The following is a 23,434-nucleotide window of genomic DNA, read 5'->3' on the forward strand; positions in this document are numbered from 1 at the left end:
TCTGGTGAAATTTTGAAGATACTCTAATTGTTGATACTTGACATTATACATTTGTGAAAATGCACAGACTTGTAAAACACAGATATCAAGCCTTTTGTAAACTATGGACTTTAGTTATAATAAGTGATTGATATTGCCTTGTTAATTGTAACAAACGTACCACTAAGGCAATATGTTCATCATGGGGGAAACTGTGTGCAGGGAAAGAGTGATAAATGGAAACATTCAGTGCTACCCTCAGTATTTTTCTGTAAATCTAAAACTGTTCTAAAAATGAAGTCTATTAATTAAAAAAAAAAATCAAAAGTGGCTTTTTCCTCCTATATCTATCTCTTCAATATGGTCTAGTGACAGGTTATACCTAATTTGTTTTTTAGTTTATGTTTTTGTTTTTTTGGATAGAACTATTTCATCAATTTGATATTACAAACTCTCTGACATAGGCTTTCTTAATTAGGTGATTGTATCAGTCAATCATTTTTTTCACTGTCGGGCTCTCTCTTGGTCTTCTGGAGCCCTGTATTAAAGCCTCAAAGTGATTATCCAAATCATTGTCTTTGTTTGCTTGTTAGTTTGGACTTATATTTCTGTGGCACAGCTGTATTAGTTACGGTTTTGTCTGAAAAATGGTAGAGAGAATGTTGAGTCTGTAAAACCTTTCATTCTAGGATGCAGCATAGTCTATATTATCTGATCTGATGTTAAAGGGAAATATAATGTCTATAAGTCTACGTTCTAGCTTTCTTTCAAATCAGTCAAAGTATGTCAATGACCTCGCTGTTATCATCTTGCCTATAAAGTTTAAATTAATAACATAACAGTAACAATTTTCATGATACTCTATTTCCATATTATAAAAAATTAGCTGTATATCTACAAGCAAAGAAAGGGACAATATCTTGAATTTTAGAGAAATTTCTTCCATCTAAATATTTAATTTTCTAAGCTAAATTAATCTGAAAGCAGAGTAAATGGCTCTCAAGTGGGCTACCTGTAACTTGGATATAGTTTTTTAATGTGATGGACAGAGGAAGAGAAGGAAAACTATTAAATGTAGTTGATTTCACTTCCCTCTGTAATTCATTATGAACATGTTCATATACAATTGATGCCACCCTGTACACGTTATTCCATACTATGGAAATCATATTGGTAAGACCCCATGCCATTCAGTGTTTCTCTAATATTATCTATAAATGCTAACACAGGCACTGTGTTCCCTCTGTTGCACCTGCTTTTCTCGTGTCATGAAAGTTCAATTTAGATACAGCAAACTGTGTGTCCTTATTCATGCTGCAATAATTCGAGCAGCTTCTTTTCTTCCTTAGTGGATGAATCGTGCCTGAGAGTTCTGATATTCTATCTCATGTTGATGAGCAAATTCCTTTAGAACACCGTGAATGGCAAGTGCGTGAAAGCTCAATAATAGGACTTCGAAACTGTCACCTTGCGTTTTCTCAGCTCTGACTCAGCACCAATGTTGTGTATTTACAGAAGGAAGTCTATTTGAAGTAGGAAGCTTCTAGTCCCTTTTGTGCTTTATGTATCCTTTCTCTTCAGTTAGATCAGTGTTTGTCCAGAAGACCAATTTTTGTGGTATAATAATTGAACACGCTCAAAGCTTTTGTTCATTGAGCTATCCTAAATCTTGCTTTCTTCCAATTTAATAATTAAGAAACCTTTGACTAACAACAACTACATCATAATTTGTTCGGAGAACAGTAGTTTTGGCATCAGTGTCTGCTTATTTATAGGCAGAATAAAGAAGCTAAAGTTAATTTATGTAGATTTCCTCAAGCACAATTATACACTGATAGAGCATTACTGTGTGAATAGTACCTGAAGAGTAGTATGTGTGTGTTTCTTTAATGTAGAAGTTATCAAACATATTAATTAAGTAAATAAGTATTCAACGTCTGTAGTAACTAGATAAAAATTAGTTTATGGTATTCTTATATAACATGTGAAAGACAATTGTGGTTATATTTTTTAAGATTTTTGGATCATTCTCACTCTTGGATGGAATTTGGCTTTTCATCAGATGGGATTTTGAGAAAAAAATCTATTATTTTGAACAAAAATTTTCTAGCATAATATTGATAGAGAAATTCAACTCCAAACTACAATTTCATTGAGTTATTAAATTTTTTTCTTCTCTAGATCTCTAAATTTTCTTCTTGGTCTTAACTGTTTAAAAAGAATTTCTCTAAGCACAGAAATATACCTAAAAGGAAATTATAATTGGTAACTTACTTGTAAAGTATTGAGCTAGTCTCTGCATTCATATAAATACATATATGAGTGTGTGCATATATATACACACATACATATATACACACACATATATAAATGTATATATACAGAGAGAGAGATAGAGAGAGGGAACTGCTTATATTCTGTATTTATAGATGTACTCAATTTGGAATGGAAAAACAGCTGACAACATTTTCTTAAAGGCAGATTATGTTCCACAACAGTGAACGATGACATCAGATCATGGCATCCTAGACTTCTTAGCCGCAAAAATAAGATACCAACCCAAAGGCAGGAACCATGAATATTTATCATGGATAACACTAGCTAAACATTTGAAGCCCATTGAATCCAGACTTTCCCTTAGAAATTCAGTTGACTATGACAGTTGGTAATTTGTCTTCATATGTCTTTATTTCTCTCGCATGAATATTTTATTTTGTAAATTGAATGGATCCAAACACCAGCAATAAGACTCCACCCTGCCCTCAGAATGCTCATGATCTACTGTGGTGGAGGGAGCAGGAAACAGACCTGCATGGTGTAGTGTGACTTCAGCTCTGCCTGAAGCTAATGTCCGAACACGGGCAGTATTGTCTAGCCTGGAAAGGAAGTGGAGGAGTCATGGGAAACTTCTTGGAGGGAGATAATCTGACATATTGAGGCATGAGCAGGGAGGAAAATAGGAGACTACAAGGAAGAAACGTAGAAATGGGGAGTGACGAGAAATGTCAGGGAACAGTCTCTTAGGTGACCCTAAGATAAGAGCAAGCTTAAAAAATACAGACTACTGTTAGCTTTCTTAGAGATCTTTTTGTTCAAAATACTACCTTTTTGATTTTTTAAAGTATCTTCTCTTACGGTCATGAAGTCAAGTTATCTTTTTCCTTTCTGAGATGTAGCACTGACTCCTATGAGCTTTGTGAAAATATATTCAGCTGAAAAACTACCTACATAATATAAGTTATATGCCTGAGTGAATTTCATCTCCTTCAGACAAACTGTAGTTTTTTTTAACAATAAATAGCTATTAAAAAAAGAAGAAAAATACATCATTTAACTGGCTGTCAGTTTTCTATTTGGATAAAAGCAAACCAAAATTTTGCTACTTCTTTCCTTTCTGAATTCACCAGTGATTTTGTCATTTACAAGTAGCCTTAGATAATTAAGATTTATTAAATATAATACCTCTGAATAGATAGTAACTACGGAGAGTTTTAGTGTGTGAAATATATTTTAGACATTAAAGAATTGAGTGTGAGTCAACCCCCCACCTGCATCCTATCACATGTGCTCTAAGGCACAAATAAGGAGAAAAGGCCCAGTTCTACTTCAAAGAGCTTTGTCCTGAAATTTAACTTGTCTATTACAGTGCAAAGGAAAGTTTTTTAAATGAAGACTAATAATATTTAAACATTTATAGATATATTAAAAAACACTGTCAGAGTAGTTAGTGCCTTATGATTTTAAATGGACAGTATATATCTTCTTTGGTTGTGTGGGACCATCCTTCACTGATTTTTAAAGTGGTCGTTTGCTGGTCTTCTCCAATTATGTCTCATAGGCTGTGTGGTTTGTAAATGTTCACATGCTGGATGAAGGTTTATTTTTGTCCTGAACTTGACTTTGAGGTAACCACAAGGGACAGCATCTTTGGTGATGTCTTTTTTTTCTACATGACTATTTCGTTTTTGAGTTTTCAACCGTGGGTAGCCCTGAATGCAGCAGTGACCACTTTATAGCTTTTAAAATGGAAAAAAAAAAAAAATCAATCACTGGTTTGTAAAGCACTGAGCTGAAATGAAATTCTTCAAGAGCTCGAGTATTCAGTTTATCCCATATCTTCTCACAGAATTTGCCCTCATGGACATGAGGTTAAAAAAAGTAGATCTCAGTGGTTCATAATTAATGTCAGGGAACTATGATCCTGGCATGACACAAACTATATCACCAATAGAAAAAGGTAAAGAAAAATGATGATTGCTCAGCAATGTACACCAGAGGATGAAAGGGAAAGGCATTTTAAATTAATGGTCCTAAAGCCTTGATGCTGCCCTGCCAGATTCCATCAATCTTTTCTGAGTTGTATCTTCTATGAAAAGGGGACCTCACAGTCACTTAGGGAACACCAGACAGCAAATTTTTCAAAAGAAGGTGGCTTTTAAATTTTACTTTAGAATTTTCTCTATAGTCCATAAGCTTTTAGTGTGGAATTTGATTAAAACACACTCTGCTTGGCATGGACTAATATATACTACAAAAGGTAAAATAGATAGCTAGTGGGAAGTAGCTGTATAGCACAGGGAGATCAGCTGGGTGCTTTGTGACCACCTAGAGGGGTGGGATAGGGAGGGTGGGAGGGAGACACAAGAGAGAGGAGATATGGGGATATATGTATATGCATAGCTGATTCACTTTGTTATAAAGCAGAAACTAATACACCATTGTAAAGCAATTATACTCCAATAAAGATGTTTTAAAAAAAACACATACTCTGCTGCCTGGAAAACCTTTTCCTTATAAAACGTTGTCTAGTTTTATTGTCAAAATGGTATCCAACTGCAATATCTTTAATTGCCTTGAAGAAACTTGTAGTTAAAATTCATTGTCCTGAGGCTTTTATAGACCTGAAATGCATTGTCTCTGTACTCACTTCCTTAAGGAACAGGAAGTTGGCCTTTGTAGCATTTGAATAGAGCATTTTTCGTACTGGTAAATTGTGATCTCTCTTCTTTACATAGCATCTGTAGGGCTCTTCTCTCCACTCAATATTACTATCTAATGCTTCAGTTTATGTAGCAAGCAGATGGCCAGAAGAGGATATGTAGCTGTATCAAAATGACGGTAGAACATCACTATTCAGGTACCTGGAAAGGAAGCGTAATGAGGGCTGTGATCTGATTTGAACTTTCTCCTCACTGAGCTCAGTATTGCTCCATTTTAGGTCATTTTTCTAAAGGCACAGAAGGAATAGTGCCTAGGAGAATGGCCGGGCATCAATACTTAAGAGGAAGCATAGTTCATGACTGTTCTATTTTACAAATTGTGTCTAAGTTTTGAGCTAATTATGAAAATATATACAATATTTTTTAAAAATTATTTCATTTATAGATGTGTGCAGTTAACAAAAGTGGCTCTGTGGCATTACCTGCTTTTCAGAGAAGAGTGTTGAATACACATATATATGAATATATATATATACACACCACATATACACATATATATAATTTCATACATACATGCACATATATATGCATATATTTGGATAGTTCACATATAGAGAGACCATGATTTGCCTAAGCATTCATTGCAGTTCAGAGAGAACTCTTGGGTGAAAGTGTTCTGTTTGAGACATTGATTTTATGGGATATGAAGATTTGTAACATGCAGGGTATCAATTCCAGGAAGGAATGTAAACACTTGAACTCTTAAATGTTAAAGGAGAGAAGCAATATAACAGGTAGATGTGTTTTTCTTGACAAGACCACATCTTCATTCTACCTTTATTTCATTGTGGTATAATCACAAATTTCACCTTGATTTAGCACTTGGTTTCCTTACAGGAATAACTTTTTTTTTTCTTATATCATGGGCTGAAATTATGTGTTCAGATGACTTGGAGACAGTATAGATCAAGGAGATTCCCTATTGCTTTTCTATCTGATTGGGATGCTGGAATCAATGGAATTTCCTAACACCGTTAAACAAAAATAGTTCTGCATGAATCTATATAAGTCCACACATAGAGTGGATGTATGAGTAGAAGCTATTTTCTGCTCTTAGAAGAAAACTGAATATTCTTGTTGAATATTCTTCTACAAGAAAGTTTAACCTTGAAAGGGAGAAATGAGAGACGGCAAACCACATATGAGGATTGCCATTTTCCCCTCAATGTTTGGCTATCACAAATATGTCTGAGCTATAAAGAGATGAGAAACTTGAAAACAGATGGCCCATCTGTTTCTGTCTATATGAATTGTAGAGCATTTGAAAGAAATGTCAATCACATTAATTGAAATCTAAGAGTACTCTACCATTCCATAAGTTTGTCCTTATAAGCAGTGTGTGAATCGCTGCCATATCTTTTCCTTATTCCATTGAATTGAGAGTATTTGCTGCTTATTAGGATAATTTTGATATTTAATAACGTGTCATTTATCTTTAAGTAATACAAAGCAAACAGGGATTGATCAGGCAATTAACTAGAATCATGTGACTTTTCTCAAATGATCATTATAAGTGAATAATCCCAAATGAAGCACAATTATGAAGTAGCAGAACTGGGTGGAAGATCACAAATTTGGAGGCAAAAATCCTGAGTTTAAATTATCTTAAGTTATTTTAATTTCTGTGTTACCTTCTGTTAAGTGGGAATTGAGGAATTCATATATATATATGTAATAAACCTCTTACAGGGAAGGAAGTCTTTCATAAATTATTTTGCATAGATTAAACCCTGATGACAACTTTGCAATAATCCAAATCTCTCCACCATCTTCTTTAGAGATTTCTTGTTAATATCATATATAACAATAGCTAGTATTATATGTATATGTACATATTTTACATATATATACTTATATATAATATAAATGGTGCTATGTATAATTTTATTGGATATATGTTTTTATAATTTTATGTATGTTCCATAAAACTTCCAGGTTTTTGGGGGGGGAGGGGGAGAGAACAGGCATAATGATTAACTAAAATAATTCTAACATTCTTCCATAACTACTATAAACATATAAACAATCAGAACTGTACACCAGCACCACAAGGGGAGCTGGCTGAAAGACCAAGATGCCCAGACCTCACTTTTTGAAATTATTTTGGAGGGTTTGGGATAAAGCTAAACATCATCTGTATTTTTAAAAGGACTCACCCTGGAAATTCTCACTTGCTTTCTCTAGTTAATATTTATATACAGGAGTGAAACCTCAGCATTTCTGTATTAGGAAATTACCCCCTGATATATGTTATTATTGTAACCCGTAAGTAGAATAAATGAGACAAGATGGGTTTATTTATTTCCCTTTCTGTCCTTCTAAACTCATGCCAAGGGGCTATCTTTTCCTAACTGTGTGTGAATTTTTGGTAGTTGGTCTCCATGACTTTTAGAGTCATTTTCAAATAACATAAGTCATCTGGTCACACCACACTACGAGTAACTCTCAGTTCAATATTAGTATTTCCAGACAGGTGTAATACGGTAAATATCTCTAAATGAGCTTCTGTCAGAGTTAAAAGTCTCTCCCCTTACTCCAGCACAGCTTTGGTGATTAAACTGCTGTTGTTGCAGATCAGAGAAGCCTGCCACCCACAGAATCCAGCATTCTGGATTTTTCAGGTGTAAGTCAGCCTTAGTCCACGGTGTCCTCCAAAGCTGAGGTAGGAGACACTTATCAAGCTTCTAAATGGTTAACTTGGAACGTCTTTCATTTGACTTACATATAATTTACAGAATAACATGTAAATTTTTCAGCTTCAGTAGTGTAAAAGGAAAGGTGTAGCTAATAGATTTGGAGGGGAGAATTGAGGAGAAGCAGGTAAGGGAAAGGCATCATTATGTATAAATGTCTAAGGTTGATGATATAAGAGGCAGAGATTTGAGAATACAGTTTAAATTTCAAAGGTAGCCAATAGTGTTACTAATAAAAATTTTTGAGGAGACAGGAGAGAGCAGTTGATGAGTGATATAAATGGACATGTTCTTATCTTTCAGGGTGGGGAGTCATAAATAATGACTAGAATCGATTATCCAAGAAAACCGCGTATAAAGAGGATAGATAGAAAAGTTAACAACAGAAATTTTAAAATATTCTACAAACACCCTCACCCTAAAGTGTAAGAGTGTGGCACAATATTGCGGCCCTTCTCTAATACTAACTTCACTGGAGTTAATAAAAGCATTTAAAAATAATAATATGAATTTATTATTCAGACATTTCTAAAATAAATTCATTGGGCAAGTCCTTTCTAGATATACTGGAAATTTAATAATAAAAATTGTCAACCTTAATTTTTTTACCAGTAATAATTATCAAAAAATGATGTTAGATACTTATCATGCTAATGATATTTAGTAAGGCAATAATTAAGTTGCTGGGGACCTTACCTTATGTTGAAATTTACTAATATCATTATGCTTTTTTAAGCAGTGTTTTGTTAAAACAGCAAGGAGGCTCTCAGTGGTCAAAAATCAGTGCACAAATTGTACCTTCCATGATGCAAAAAAATCCTGACTCCTCGTTTCCTTCTTTAAGTGAATCTTCTTTGCTCCTGTCACTAATTTGTATCCTTTTTTCTTTTCTGTAAATGTGAATGCTCTCCAATATTCTCAGTTCTTTGCTCTCCTATTATCTGGTTATTTCTCTCCATTTTCACAGTTTTATGCACTACGATGTTTTGCTGCTTCATATCTTCCCTTACCTGCAAGATTGTTTAGTTTTGACAGATATGCTAAGTATGAGGATAACACAGTGTCTGGAGCTTGGTGCCTACAGTGAATGGGGTTGCCTAGAATGGGCGAGGTTATGAACGAACAAATGAATGAATTTATAGAAAAGAAAGATGTATAAGTTGCTCTAAAATATAAGGAGATTCTTCAAACAGAATGTTGCTCCATAACATTTAATTACAACAGTAATTACTCCATAGCATTTAATTACTGATAAAGACTCAACTGTTCCTAATCAAGAGCGGTAACCAGAAGCACGGTGCTACCTTGGTAGTTGACTATATCCTGTTTACACCCTTAATCCATACAACGTGTGCTAGGTTTGATTTCTAAATATACACAATTTTCTTGGACATATAACTTTTTCACATATATATTTGTTATTAAATATACATTTTAGAACTTTACAATTCTATTGTCTTACATACAGAGTGTTTATGTTAACCCTTTATCAGATCAAGTATTTCCTTTTTCACTGTCAAGTAGAAATTGGGTTTTTGTTAAAGTAGCCGATCTTTCTCTAACTTCCTTCAGTTACGTTAAAAAGTGTCTATCTCTTGCTTTGATGGATCAAAGAACCTATCACCCCATCAAAATAAAACCTATTTGCTCCTGATTACATTTGGTTCACAGTGACACGAAATTCATTTTCCATGAGGACTCCGTTACTGAAGCTTCATTTAGTTACCAGTAATGAAGATTCTGACTGTCTTAGTCACCCTCTTATTATTATAGCAATGTGTAGCATTTAAAAGTGAGTGGCTTGATGTTAAATTCAATTTTATAAAACATCAAGGTACATTTACTTTGCCCTGTATAAGAAACTGATGAGTATGCAAGATGAGGTTAATGCAATGGGTAAAAGAAATCAATTCCATGTCTCAACTAATAGCCTTAATAGTTTAACAAACCACATAAAAGTTTGCTTTTAAATGGACACTTAGGCTAATTTGACAGCATGCTTGCCATTAGGCAACAATTACTGTCATTAGAGTGACATTTTTTCTTTTATCCCTAATCAAATCTAGGAAAAAACAAGAGGGAGGAAGAAAGGAGGACAAACTGTTTACTTCTAACATTAAATTCTGGTGCCTGTGAGTCAAACTCATTATGTTTATATAGCTGAAGCAACCAATAAATTTTCACAGCCAGTACTTTGCACCTGAAACACTTTGTGTGTGTGTGTTTTTTTAACATCTTTATTGGAGTATAACTGCTTTACAATGGTGTGTTAGTTTCTGTTGTACAACAAAGTGAATCAGCTATACGTATACATATTTCCCCATATCCCCTCCCTCTTGCGTCTCCCTCGCACCCTCCCTATCCCACCCCTCTAGGTGGTCACAAAGCACCGAGCTGATCTCCCTGTGCTATGCAGCTGCTTCCCACTAGCTATCTATTTTACATTTGGTAGTGTATATATGTCAGTGCTCTCTCTGTCTGTGTCTTTATTTCTGTCCTGCCCCTAGGTTCTTCAGACCCTTTTTTTTTTTTAGATTCCATATATATGTGTTAGCATATGGTATTTGTTTTTCTCTTTCTAACTTACCTCACTCTGTATGACATCGTTTCCAATTTCTCCAGGCAGTGTTAATTGTTCCAATCTCTGTGTTAAAATAGCCCATTATTCAACTCTTGGTTGCAATACCTCACATTTTTTTGTGGGAATTATGTATTTACTTGTCAGATTCTTTTCCTAATTGTCAGTCAGCTTCCAGAGGTCAGGAAATTGTGTTTCACTCATATTTCCCCCCAGGCTCCAACATAGTTCCTGCCTGGCGGAGCATCCGCGCTTAATAGTAATAGAGTATGATTGAAAAAAAATCCCCTCTTCATTATCATTTTTTCGTAAAGACACATTTAACCAGAAAATATAACATTCTTTTGAAAAATAGAAGAGGGTTCTTATCTAAGAGGATACTTTTAGATCAACATTTAATCATCTTTGGAACTCATTGTCACTTCAACAAATATTTTGTTAGAACTGATAATGTCAACAATATTTGGAGACTGCTGAGGCTGATAAAAAAAAAAAAAATCAGAACTCTAAGGTTTCTATAATTCTCCTTCCTAGTAGTATACCTGACTCTAAATCGAAAGGGGAAGCTGTGTTGGGGAAAGGTGACATATTTGAGTCAATATAGTATTATGAGTGATAATTAGACTTGCAGATTGAATTGCTACAGACTTCTAGGCTAACTAGGCCTTATTATGGATATTAAACTGTGTTACTATACTTACTTCATAATTTTTAAGAGGTAAATTCTCATATATTCCAAAGCCAATGCCTGGCATATAGATATCCCCCAGAGATTAATGAAACTATTGATTGAATATGGAACTAACTATTGGTATTTTAATGCTTTTCTCCTGAAGAAAATTCGGCCACTCTTTACTGCCACAATAGTTGCTTCTCACATATGTCACTTTCAAGCATTCATTGAAATAATGAAGAGGGGTTTTCTGTACATATTGTAATCCATCATGTCCTTTAAGCAATGTAAGTTTATCTTTAGGGAGGGACCCTGTATCCTTGTGAACAGTGTTTAGTGCATGATAGATAACGCCGGGTCAGCTCACTTCAGAGCTCATAAGTTCTGAAATAATAGGAAATATTTTGATTTGAAATAATAGGAATCAAAAACCACAAGAAATATGTTCAGAGAAAACAGGTCAATAATGGTATATTATATATCTTTTTTTAAACCTGCAGGTTGATATGTTTCCATCAAAACCCAACATGCATCAGTAAAACCTACAAACCTATTTAATTGTGCTTTTTAATTTCCTAACAGGCAATGTTCCCTTGTAGAGCACTTTAAAATGGATTTTTTTTTCTTTTGTAAGAAAAATGTTATTGACTCAAAGATACAAAATAAATGCAGATATGCTGTTAACAGGAGACTTCAAAGTTAATAATTTTAACAGACTTTCATGCTATTGTGACCTACTCTCTTGATCTTGGGAGAAAATGTGTATTTTATTGACTATTCATGATGCCATGATAAAGTTCAGTGTTACTTCTAGGATCCAGCTTTAGTTTGTAATTGACTAAATGATCAGTGGTTTCCCTTTTCATCTAGCCTTTGCTTATTTGAAGAAAAGAGGTGCAGATAATGCATATAGGACTTTATACAATGCTTAGTCTTTGTATTAAACAAACAGGACTCACAAGATGCCATTATGACATTGACACAACTATCCTTTTATCCCCCACAGCCCCTTCTCCTGTTCCTGTAAGAAAACAGTGCCAAATTCATGACTTTTCTGAACTTTCTTAGAAATTATAAAGCCCTGGATTTACTTTAGGTCACAATCGTAGTACACTTCTGAAGTATGAATATCTAATTTCTGACCGTAATCCAAAGGCAAATGATTAATATCAGAGTGTCTCCCCTCCTGACATGGGGCTTCCTGCAGTGGGAGTGGCTGCCTGGTCCTTCTCTCTCCTTCAGCTCCTCCCACCTGCTAACAGTCCTTACAGATGCTTCCCAGTTTGCAATGCAGGGGTTCAGGGCTATTTCTTAGTTGACCTCTCTGGGTGTGTAAAAATATTAAAAATACTAAGCACAAATATATAATAATGCATATTTTATACATATGGAAACATGTATCATATATACATAAAATATAAAATATTTTATATAAAAAAATTTTATAATATTTAAAATACTCAAGCTGATTCTTTCCCTCATGCGTGCTATCATAGACTTGTAAGAGCCTCCTGTGCAGTGCCCTTCCAGCTGCAGCTCCCAGACTGGCACTGGTGCTCTTTTTTGTTTGTTTCTGTTACTGAGTAGAGTTTCCTGTGCTATATACAGTAGGTCCTTGGTGGTATCTATTTTATATAAAGTAGTGTATATGTGTCAATCCCAAACTCCTAATTTATCCCTTCACCCACTTTCCTCTTTGGAAACCATAAGTTTATTTTCTGTGTCTGGGGATCTATCTTTGTTTTGTAATAAATAAGTTCATTTGTATCTTTTTTTTTTTAACATCTTTATTGGAGTATAATTGCTTTACAAGGGTGTGTTAGTTTCTGCTTTATAACAAAGTGAATCAGCTATACATATACATATATCCCCATATCTCCTCCCTCTTGCGTCTCCCTCCCTCCCACCCTCCCTATCCCACCCCTCTAGGTGGTCACAAAGATCACCGAGCTGATCTCCCTGTGCTATGCGGCTGCTTCCCACTAGCTATCTATTTTACGTTTGGTAGTGTATATATGTCCATGCCACTCTCTCACTTCGTCCCAGCTTACCCTTCCCCCTCCCCATATCCCCAAGTCCATTCTCTAGTAGGTCTGCCTCTTTATTCCCGTCCTGTCCCTAGGTTCTTCATGACCATTTTTTTACTTCATTTGTATCTTATTTTTTTTAGATTCCACATATAAGCAATGTCATATGATATTTGTCTTTCTCTGTCTGGCTGGGGCTCTTTGTTTACAGGCTATCCTCCACCAGCCCACAATTTTCTCCGCTGCATTAAACCCAGGCTGTGGCTGTGAAATCCTCTTGTACCTTTCACGTCATCCTCTTGGTCAGGACTAAAAAAGTTTTGAGGTTGGGTTTCTTTCCTGCAGCCTTCACATTTGGACCACAGGAAATCCACAGGCATCCATTTACCCATCTTAAAAGGGAATTTGCTCCCAGACACAGCACAACCCACTTTGGCTCCCCTGCCAGAGTAACTCACTGCCATCATTCCTACTACCCAGGTATCATGGGCGGGAACTTGATGACAGATCACTGAGTCCACCAAACTCTAGGAGAACTACCTCAAACTCTTCAAGTGGCCCTCTTAAAGTCCCTCTTGCTAAGCTTTAGGTGAAAGAAGTAACACTCTAGCATGCCTTGAGGGGGGATGGGACTTGCAGCTCTTTCTCCAATAATCTGTCTTATAAAACTCTCCCTACCCTCCTTCAGATTCTAGATCTGTGGTTCTCAACCCTGGAGGTTGAGCACCACTGCTCAGTCCTTTGTCACTTCAAGTGTCATTTGGACCAACTGCATCCACATTACTGGGAGATTGTAGAAATGAAACAGCTCAGGCCCCTATTGAATCAAAGTCCTCATGTAACAAGATCCCCAAGTGATGTGTATCCACCTCAGTATTTGAGAAATGTGCTCTTTTAAGACTAGTGGTGCTCAAACTTTAGTGGATATCCTAATCAACTGGAGAGCTTGTTAAAACACAGAATGCTAGGTCCCACCTCCAGAGTTTCTTATTCAGTAGATCTGGGATAGTTCTGAGAATTTGCACTTCTAGCCACGTTCCCAGGTGATGCTGATGTTGCTAGTCTAGGAATCACACTTTGAGAACCACTGTGTTTATACCTACGCTGTCTAATACTACAGCCTTAGTCACGTGGTGTTATCAAGCACTTGAATTGTGCATTGAGATGCGCTATAAATATAGAATACACACCTGATTTCAGATTTAGTATTTAAAAATGCAACATATCACATTTATTATTTTTATGTTGATTGCATGTTGAAATGCTATTATTTAATGAGTTAAATAAATTATATTATTAAATTATTTTCACCATTTTCTTTTTTTTAAATATACATATATATTTTTAAAATAAATCTATGCAGGTATTTATTTATTTATTTATTTATTTATTTATTTATGGCTGTGTTGGGTCTTCGTTTCTGTGCGAGGGCTTTCTCTAGTTGCGGCAAGCGGGGGCCACTCTTCATCGCGGTGCACGGGCCTCTCACTATCGCGGCCTCTCTTGTTGCGGAGCACAGGCTCCAGACGTGCAGGCTCAGTAGTTGTGGCTCACGGGCCCAGTTGCTCCACGGCATGTGGGATCTTCCCAGACCAGGGCTCGAACCCGTGTCCCCTGCATTGGCAGGCAGATTCTCAACCACTGCGCCACCAGGGAAGCCCTATTTTCACCATTTTTATGTTTACTATGCTTCGTGTGACTACTGGAAACTTTCAAATTACATATATGGCTCACCTTGTATTTCTATTGACCAGCGCTCTTTATTTTGATCTCCCTCTGACTAAGGGGTTTCTGAGCGATTTCTGAAACTGATTCTTTGTCACCTCGATTGCAAATTTATTATTTGGTGGTGCCTCTTCCTTTGGTATGCCATATCTAACAAATCTCAGCACCTCAGGGAAAATTACAGTTTTAACATTTTGGGTTCCACATATAATAGCTTGTTTAATTCTCATAAAAATCCATGAACAGGCTATTTTTATCTGCTTCTTTTCAAATGAGAAACCTAAGAAATAACTTACTGAAGTTCCTCTACCAGCAAGTGAAATCCAAGGATAGGCTTGTCTGACTTTCAAGCCCACACTTTTCCACTTTACTGTGCAGCCTCCACTCTGGGACAGCAATATGTGAAAATTTGTTCTTATGAATTATTTGGAAACTATCTGCTCAAGTTTCTACAAGTTGAAATCTGTAGGAGTTTTACATAAGAGTAAATATTGTCCTGTTTATTGAATAAGGCAATCATTTCTTCTTAATGAAGCAGTGTAATTCTTCATGTTGCAAACGTCGGTACTTTTAAATGCATTGTCACACTTTAATTGCTTTTTGCTGATAGGCCAATTCAGTTCTGGTCTTAGACTCAGACACCATTAGCTATGTTGTATCATTGTTTTTTTATAGTTAACATTTAATTATAACACATTCATTCTATACAACTGGACTCTACCTTTGGCAATTTCTTCTATATTTGTGCCAGACTTCTGAGAAGCCCTTTTTCTCTCTGACTTCATGAATGGTCCAAACAAATGTAATGATGCAAAGCGATAGGTTGGATCAATGGAAAAAATCCTCGACTATTACATTCCAAGTTAGCTCTCTGGAGCTAAATGACTCAAGCCATTTGATGTACCTCTGTGTGATGTTTCTATAATAAGTAGACTGTATCTTCCTCCTCTAAATTCTTATAACCTTTCTTTAATGCTTCTAATTACATCACTTAAAACACTTTATTGAAATTGTCTATTGCATGTTCATCTCTCTGATTAGAAGATGATTCTCTTGAGGACAGGGATTAAATATGTATGTGTGTGTATATATATATATATATATATATATATATATACACATACATATATTATATATATACATTATATATATGAACATGTATGCATGCAGTGAATGGTCTGCCTTGAACTTAACCCAATGTTGAAATGGTTTTTAAATCTATAAGAGAAATCCTTTACCTCCATTCATAGTTTTCACTTGACTGTGAAGATGAGTACCAAGAGTTAAAGTTTTATAATATTAAACTTTTCATTTGGGGGAGGTCAGAATATCTCTATTTTTAAAGTTCTATAGTCTGTAGTAGTGGTTTATAAGTATATGGATGAATGGACTAACATTTTTCAAAAAATATTGAAAATCAGATTTTTATATTGCTATGCAAAACCACTAAACATTTGTGTTTGTTTAACAACAACAAAAAAAATCCACTATCTCACTCATTTTCTGAAGAAGTTTATTTTTAAAGAATGTAATCTAAAATAAAAAACAATTTTTGAAAATATAAATTTATTTATTTAACATCTTTATTGGAGTATAATTGCTTTACAATGGTGTGTTAGTTTCTGCTGTATAACAAAGTGAATCGGCTATATGCATACATATATCCCCATATCCCCTCCCTCTTGCGTCTCCCTCCCAACCTCCCTATCCCACCCCTCTAGGTGGTCACAAAGCACCGAGCTGATCTCCCTGTGCTATGCAGCTGCTTCCCACTAGCTATCTGTTTTACATTTGGTAGTGTATATATGTCCATGCCACTCTCTCACTTCGTCCCAGCTTACTCTTCCCCTTCCCCGTGTCCTCAAGTCCATTCTCTACGTCTGCATCTTTATTCCTGTCCTGCCTCTATGTTCTTCAGAACGATTTTTAAAAAAAATTTCCATATATATGTGTTAGCATACCGTATTTGTTTTTCTCTTTCTGACTTACTTCATTCTGTATGACAGACTCTAGGTCCATCCACCTCACTACAAATAACTCAATTTCATTTCTTTTTATGGCTGAGTAATATTCCATTGTATATATGTGCCACATCTTCTTTATCCATTCATCTGTCGATGGGCACTTAGGTTGTTTCCATGTCCTGGCTATTGTAAATAGTGCTGCAATGAACATTATGGTACATGACTCTTTTTGAATTATGGTTTATTTTTATTTAAAAATTTAATACACTACTCTCATCATGCTCTATCTTCCATGCACTCTACTTGGCACTGGCCATGGACTAGGAGAGGGCAGCTTCTGTGAGATGCGCACCATAGTGTAGACGTATGAAGGGTGGTGAGGGGAATCTAGTGACACCCCCTTGTTTGCAGGGCCTTCTGTACACAACACACAGCAGAAGCTCCTCTGTGATCGGTTCATGTGTCTGAGTTAGTTAACCTTGCATCTTTGGCTTAGTAGGACTGTCATTACAGAAAAAGTAAGTAGCACAAAAATTCATGCTCTAAAAAAGTTATGTCCTGTTTTAATGGTAAGATGTGAATCAACATGCCTTACGTATAGGGCAAGGATCAGAAATACTAGAAGATTGTAACAGGCACAGGAACCACAGACCCTTTGGCATTATAAAAACATTCTGTGCCCACCATGGGTGATTTACTGATTCTTACTTGTTGACAAACTGATTGCATACATGCCAAAATGAATTGCAAGCAGACGTAAATTCATATGTAAACAAAACCATTATGGAGGATACATTTTCTGCTAACAGGAACCAATTAACCCAAGTATTCCTTCAACATAATGCATCCTGTGCCTCAAATATCCCCACATAACTGGAAATATATTTTCCAATAATTTATTTCTTTGGATGGGTCCTCCATTTATAAAATGCTAACAGGGCATATGCAAGTTCTGGCAAACAAAGACTCTGATAGTCATAAAATACATTAATGTAATATTAAAGCAGTAGAGCCAAGACAGACTGCCGAATTGTTTAAATTCCTTCTCCCTTTTCCTAGTCCCTATTCCAATAGTAACTATTTTCCAACATCCTCATTTATTTCTTCTCATATCTCCAATCTCTTTAAAGAAACATGGAGCTAATGACAACTAATGATTTGTGATTCACCTTATTTTTAGTAATTGTGGAATTTCCTTCCTGCCCCACAGCACAAATAATCTGTTTTTAGAAAATAATACCAGTCTGTTTTCTTGCTTTTGCTGTGTTTAGCTTCTTATCGGAAGGAATAAAACCAAATTCCAGCCCAAAGTGCTTAATGCTTACTGCCTACACAAATGATGAGCATTTCACTCTACCTAATATACTTAAGAACCATGTATCCAGTAGAAAGAAACTCCAAGGATCCCAGTACATAAACAAATTCCAGTCCTCTTTCACCTTGCCCTGCTCTGTAGCTTGCTTTGTTCCCTGTTGCTGACATCTTACATCCTATAATACTTTTCTTTGTTTGCTCCCTACCCTTTGTTTCCCTTTTACTTGATATATCTCCTCTGGCATTCACCTCTGACTCACCTTAGACACCAACCTGCATTTGCCCTCATCACAGTCTACCTCTGGAGCTGGATATCTATCTTTTCTTCTACCCCAAAACCTAATTCTAGACCTTGAGACCATATGTCAGGCCTATTTCATCCTACAAAAGAAAAGTGGGCTCAAAACTAAACAAAGATGAACTACTTACTAAATAGTTAAGCTTTTTTTTTAGTGGTACCTTATTTCCAAGTAAATCATTTTTTAAAATAATGGTGATAATTCCTTAACTTGAAACAATTTGAGTCATTCCTTTTCTTGGAGTCTGTTATGCTAAATCCTCTATCAAATAGCTCTATGTAGTACAGCTTGGGGTTTTTTTTTCCCATGCTTTTCCATAAGATTGGTTATTTACATGACCCTCAAATGTTTGACTGTTTCACTTGTATGTCATTTTCTTCCTTACAATAAGCGTCTGTAACTCTTTCAAAACATCCTTCAGCTCAAGCTCCTTCAATAAGCAATCAAGCATATCCTTATGACAGCAGCCATATGGCCTCACCTATTTCAGAGTGCACATGCAGGAGCTTGATTTGTATAGAATTTATATTGTTACGTTGTTCTAAGGAGAATTTTCAAATATAAGGTTTATCTCCCCAACTGGACTCCAAGCACAAGAAAGAAATCAACTGTGTCCATATATCTTTGTGTTGCTTGAAAACCTAACACATTTCTGATAGGAACATAATAAACATCAACAGCCTGGCTTTGTAAGGAATCATTAGTGTCCCTTTTCATACTTCAAGTTTATTATGAGAACACATTTCTTATTAGTGTATCAAACAAAACTTGTCTGTAGCCTAAAGAGTAAGAACACACTAAAATCTTTTTACCACCCATAAAAAAGAAAAAGAGAAAATCTCTCTATATCATGAGAGTATGGATGCAAATGACAAACAAATGAGATGGGGAATGAAAATAAAATATCACCAGAGAGAGATCAAAGCTTTATTTGTTCTTTTGAAAATGTAGAGATTTGGATGTTCTGCCTGAATTGCCTGAATCGTTTGTCAACAAGAGAGAGATTTGCTGCTTTCTTTTGCATCGAATGATACTTGACATGGGAGCATGTTTTTTAAATACCATTGTCAAATAGGCAATGAACATTATGCATTCACTGATGTGTGTATAGCATAAATGCTTAATTATAACAATAGTTATTGCAAAACTTTATATAATAAGAGAAGGAGCAGAGATCAAACAAGGGGAGTAGAGAGTCCACAACTAATATTTAAGAGGAATTATGTCAATTATAGGGAATTATTTTATTACCATTTCCAGTATTCTTGAAAAATAACAATAACAAGTTGATGTGGATCTTGATGTGGAAACTTTAGAAAGATTGATTGATTGATTGATTAAATCCTCTTAAATATGTGATTTTTGCAACCACAGAAAATAAGAATGACACAAAGGAGAATATCTCTGTAGGAAGAAGGAAAGTTGATATAAGAGCACAACTAAAGGAATTTAGGGAAGAGAGAGAAGAGACACTTTAACACTGATTCACACAACAAGGATTAATGTTGCTTTATCTCTATATACACATGAGTAGACCTTCCATTAAATCAGTGATTTCCACCTTTAACTGTACCTTAAAACATCCTGGGGAACTTTTACAAAATACTGATGCCTAGGTCCCACCCTCAGAGATTCTGACTCAACTATAAGTTTCCCAGGTATGACTGTGTCTTCATTGTATCCAACCATTGCAATGGGTAATTTTAAAGGAAACTTTACTTTGTTCATATCAAGAGTGAGTACACCTCAACCTACATTGCCCATGAATAAGATGACTAACCATTGGACCCATCTTGGCCTCTTTGCATTAGTGCCTCTTCATCAGGGACACAGAAAACCTGTGAAAATCATTCCCAACCTAAACTTTGATTTCTCTCAGGGGATAGTTTGAGCCATGGCTCTGGTTGCTCCACCCAAGGGCCACCATATGTTCAGGCTTGGAGTAGCCATGCAAGAATGGTAAAGCATGCAATTTGTCCTCTCCTCTGATGTTTTTAGAATATGTCCACAGCTGTAGTCAGATGCTTCCAGTGACCATTTGCTTAGTGATATCTATAGATAACCTATAACTTTGCTCTTTTGTGGGGAGAAATCAAAGCAGCATTGATATGAGCCATCTGAAAATTAAAAAAACAAAACAAAACATTAATTAGTGCTTGCTTCGAAAGCACATATACTAAAATTGGAATGGTACAGACAGAAAAGACTAGCATGGCCCCTGTACAAGGATGATATGCAAATTTGTGAAGCGTTCCCTATTTTTATCAACAGATGATTGGCTTAAGAAGATGTGGTATACATATACAATGGACTATTACTCAGCCATAGAAAAGAATGGAATATTGCCACTTGCAGCAACATGGATAGACCTGGAAAGTATTATATTTAGTGATGTAAGTCAGACAAAGACAAATATTATATGATATTACTTATATGTGGGATCTCAAAAATAATACAGATGAATCTATATACAAAACAGAAACACACAGACATAGAAAACAAACTTGTGGTTACCAAAGGGGAAAGGGAGGGGAGGGGTAAATGAGGAGTATGGGATTAATAAAGTACTATACATAAAATAGATAAGCAACAAGGACTTACTGTGTAGCACAGGGAACTGTATTAAATATCGTGTAATAACCTATAATGGAGAAGAATCTGAAAAAAAAATAACTGAATGTCTTTGTTGTACACCTGAAACTAACATAATATTGTAAATCAACTCCAATTAAAAAAACCCCACTAATTAATGAAGTAGCATCGTGAATATATGCAGCCTAGAGCCCTAGTCAAGACAATCACTGGAAAACCTAAAGCTGGTCACGTGACCCAAGAGTCGGTCAGGAGTGCTAAATATCAGGGCTTTTTGCTTCAGTATTCCACACTGGCAGGCTCACATATGATATGGCCACAGTCCACGAGTCACATTCCATGAGGGCCTCTCATTCAGTAGCCTGAAACATGGAGCTAAACATAGAAAATGCTTTAGATAATGTTTCCAAAGTGAGAGGGAAAAAATGAGAATACTGACATTTCTCTCTCTTTACCTTTATTTCCATCTTCTGCCTCACTCTCCCACAATCCTCAGGGATCATAAAGCTTTGGTTATTCTTTTACTTCCTCTGTGTCAGCTCCTCCTTCTTTCTATTCCAGTTTCAGGGTTAAATTTGAGGATGGACAGTATGGGAAAAAAGTCCATCATAAAATCTAGCCATTGATGTTGTAAGTGGTGCTAAAGAGTCCTTAATTTCTTTCTCTCTTCCAAAAGTTTGGTTTTAAGCAGAATATATTGCTTAAAAATTATATTTTGAATATTAGTGGTTAAATAATAACTCTCTTTTCCCCTCTCTTTACAATGCTTTGTAATAGCCCTAATCCTCTCTCTGTCACCTGTCTTTTCTTAGACTTTGGACTTATTTAAGGTCCCATCAAGGTTTAAACAATCTACAGTTCTATACTACTTCCCTATGCTCTCTTAGCAAATTGACACAATTTTGGTGACTTAAAACAACACGCAATTATTATCTCTTAGTTCTGTAGATCCCTAATCAGGGTGAGCTCAACTGGGTGCTCTGCTCAGGGTTTCACAAAGTGTCAGCACTGCTGGACCCTTACCTAGAGGCTCTGGGAAATAATCTGCTTCCAAGCTCATTCAAGTAGGTGGCAGAATTCACTTCCTTGTGGTTGTAGGACTTAAGCCTGTGTTCTTGCAGCCTGTTGGTCAGGAACTGCTCTCAGTATCTAGAGGCCGCTCTCAGGTCCTTATCTTGTGGCCCCATCTATCTCAGTAATCGATAAATTCTCTAACTCTGTCTTCTGCTACCAGTCGGAGAAAACCTCTCTGTCTTGTAATGGCACATGGGATTGTTTTAGACTCAGCTGGGTAATCTCCTTTTTCATTCACTCAAAGTCATCTGATTAGTAACTTTAATTACATCTCCAAATTCCCTTTTGCCACGTAAGGTAACATAATCAAATGTGTGGTATCTCATCGTATTCACAGTCCCAGGGATTAGGGAACAGAATCTTGGTGGGTTATCTTTAGAATTCTGCCCAAAACAGTTCCTTATTTTAAATCAGAAAACTGAACCTTGGGGCTTGTATAACTCTATTGTTTACAATAGCCTTAAGAATGCTTCTCAGAGGTCATAGAAGCTGTGAGAAGATTATTCCAGGGATGAAATAGTATTTATACTTTTTAAACTTCTATTGTGAAAATAATGATAATTTTTTTGTTGATGTTGTTGTAGAGGCCACATGATTTATTAAAAGAAGATGGCACAACATAAAGAGATGCCTGAACTACAGGCATACCTTGGAGATATTGTAGATTTGGTTCCAGACCACCACAGTAAAGAGAGTCACATGAATTTCTGGTTTCCTAGTGCCTATAAAAGTTACTTTTACACTATACTGTAATCTGTGAAGTGTGCAATAGCATTATGTCTTAAAAAAACAATGGACAAACCTTAATTAGAAATACTTTATTGCTAAAAAATACCATAATCCGAGCCTTCGGTTGGTCATAGTATTTTTGCAATAGTAACATCAAAAAATTGATCACAGATCATTATAACAAATATAATAATAATGAAAAATTTTGAAATATTACCGGAATTACCAAAACATGATACAAAGACATGAAGTAAGCAAATGCTGTTGGAAAAAATGGTGCAGATGGACTTGCTTGATGCAGGGTTGCCACAAACCTTCAATTTGTAAAAATCACAATATCTGCAAAGTGCAGTAAGGCAAAGCCTAATAAAACAAGGTATGCCTGTAAAATTTAGTTTATAAATATTTAGCTTTTTGGTATTCTTTACACATGTGCTTTTTTTCATCATGAAATCTGGTGTTTAATTCTGATGCTTTCAAAGTATAGAAAACATATTGCCTTCATTTTTACTAAATATTATTATTGCCATTAGCAAGAAGGTATGAAAGAAGTAACACTACTTTCTTTGCATACGGTTGTTATTTCATTATTCTACAAATCATTTGAATCACCTTCTCCTAAAAATGTTGAAATTCAGAAAATATGAGGCAGATTATGTTAGCCTTACCAAATCCTTGATGATCAGAGTAGTATTTTGCAAAGCGAGGATGAGACTAGGTTGATACTTGACAACAAAAAAAGTTAAGTGAAAGAAAAATAAAAATAAAAGTTGATTAAATTCAGAAC

At 35.6% G+C, this 23,434-nt stretch overlaps 1 protein-coding gene and 1 non-coding gene across 2 annotated transcripts in view; both read left to right on the top strand.

Annotated features, from left to right (window-relative positions):
• Positions 1-23,434, top strand: part of ZNF804B (zinc finger protein 804B) — a 524,148-nt gene that overhangs the window by 221,490 nt on the left and 279,224 nt on the right. The window lies entirely within an intron of this gene.
• LOC118901418 lies at positions 20,405-20,515 on the top strand. The gene has a single exon (XR_005021390.1). It is a non-coding gene; the product is annotated as a U6 spliceosomal RNA (small nuclear RNA).

Source organism: Balaenoptera musculus, chromosome 9, assembly GCF_009873245.2.
Source record: "Balaenoptera musculus isolate JJ_BM4_2016_0621 chromosome 9, mBalMus1.pri.v3, whole genome shotgun sequence".
Taxonomy (NCBI): Eukaryota; Metazoa; Chordata; class Mammalia; order Artiodactyla; family Balaenopteridae; genus Balaenoptera; species Balaenoptera musculus.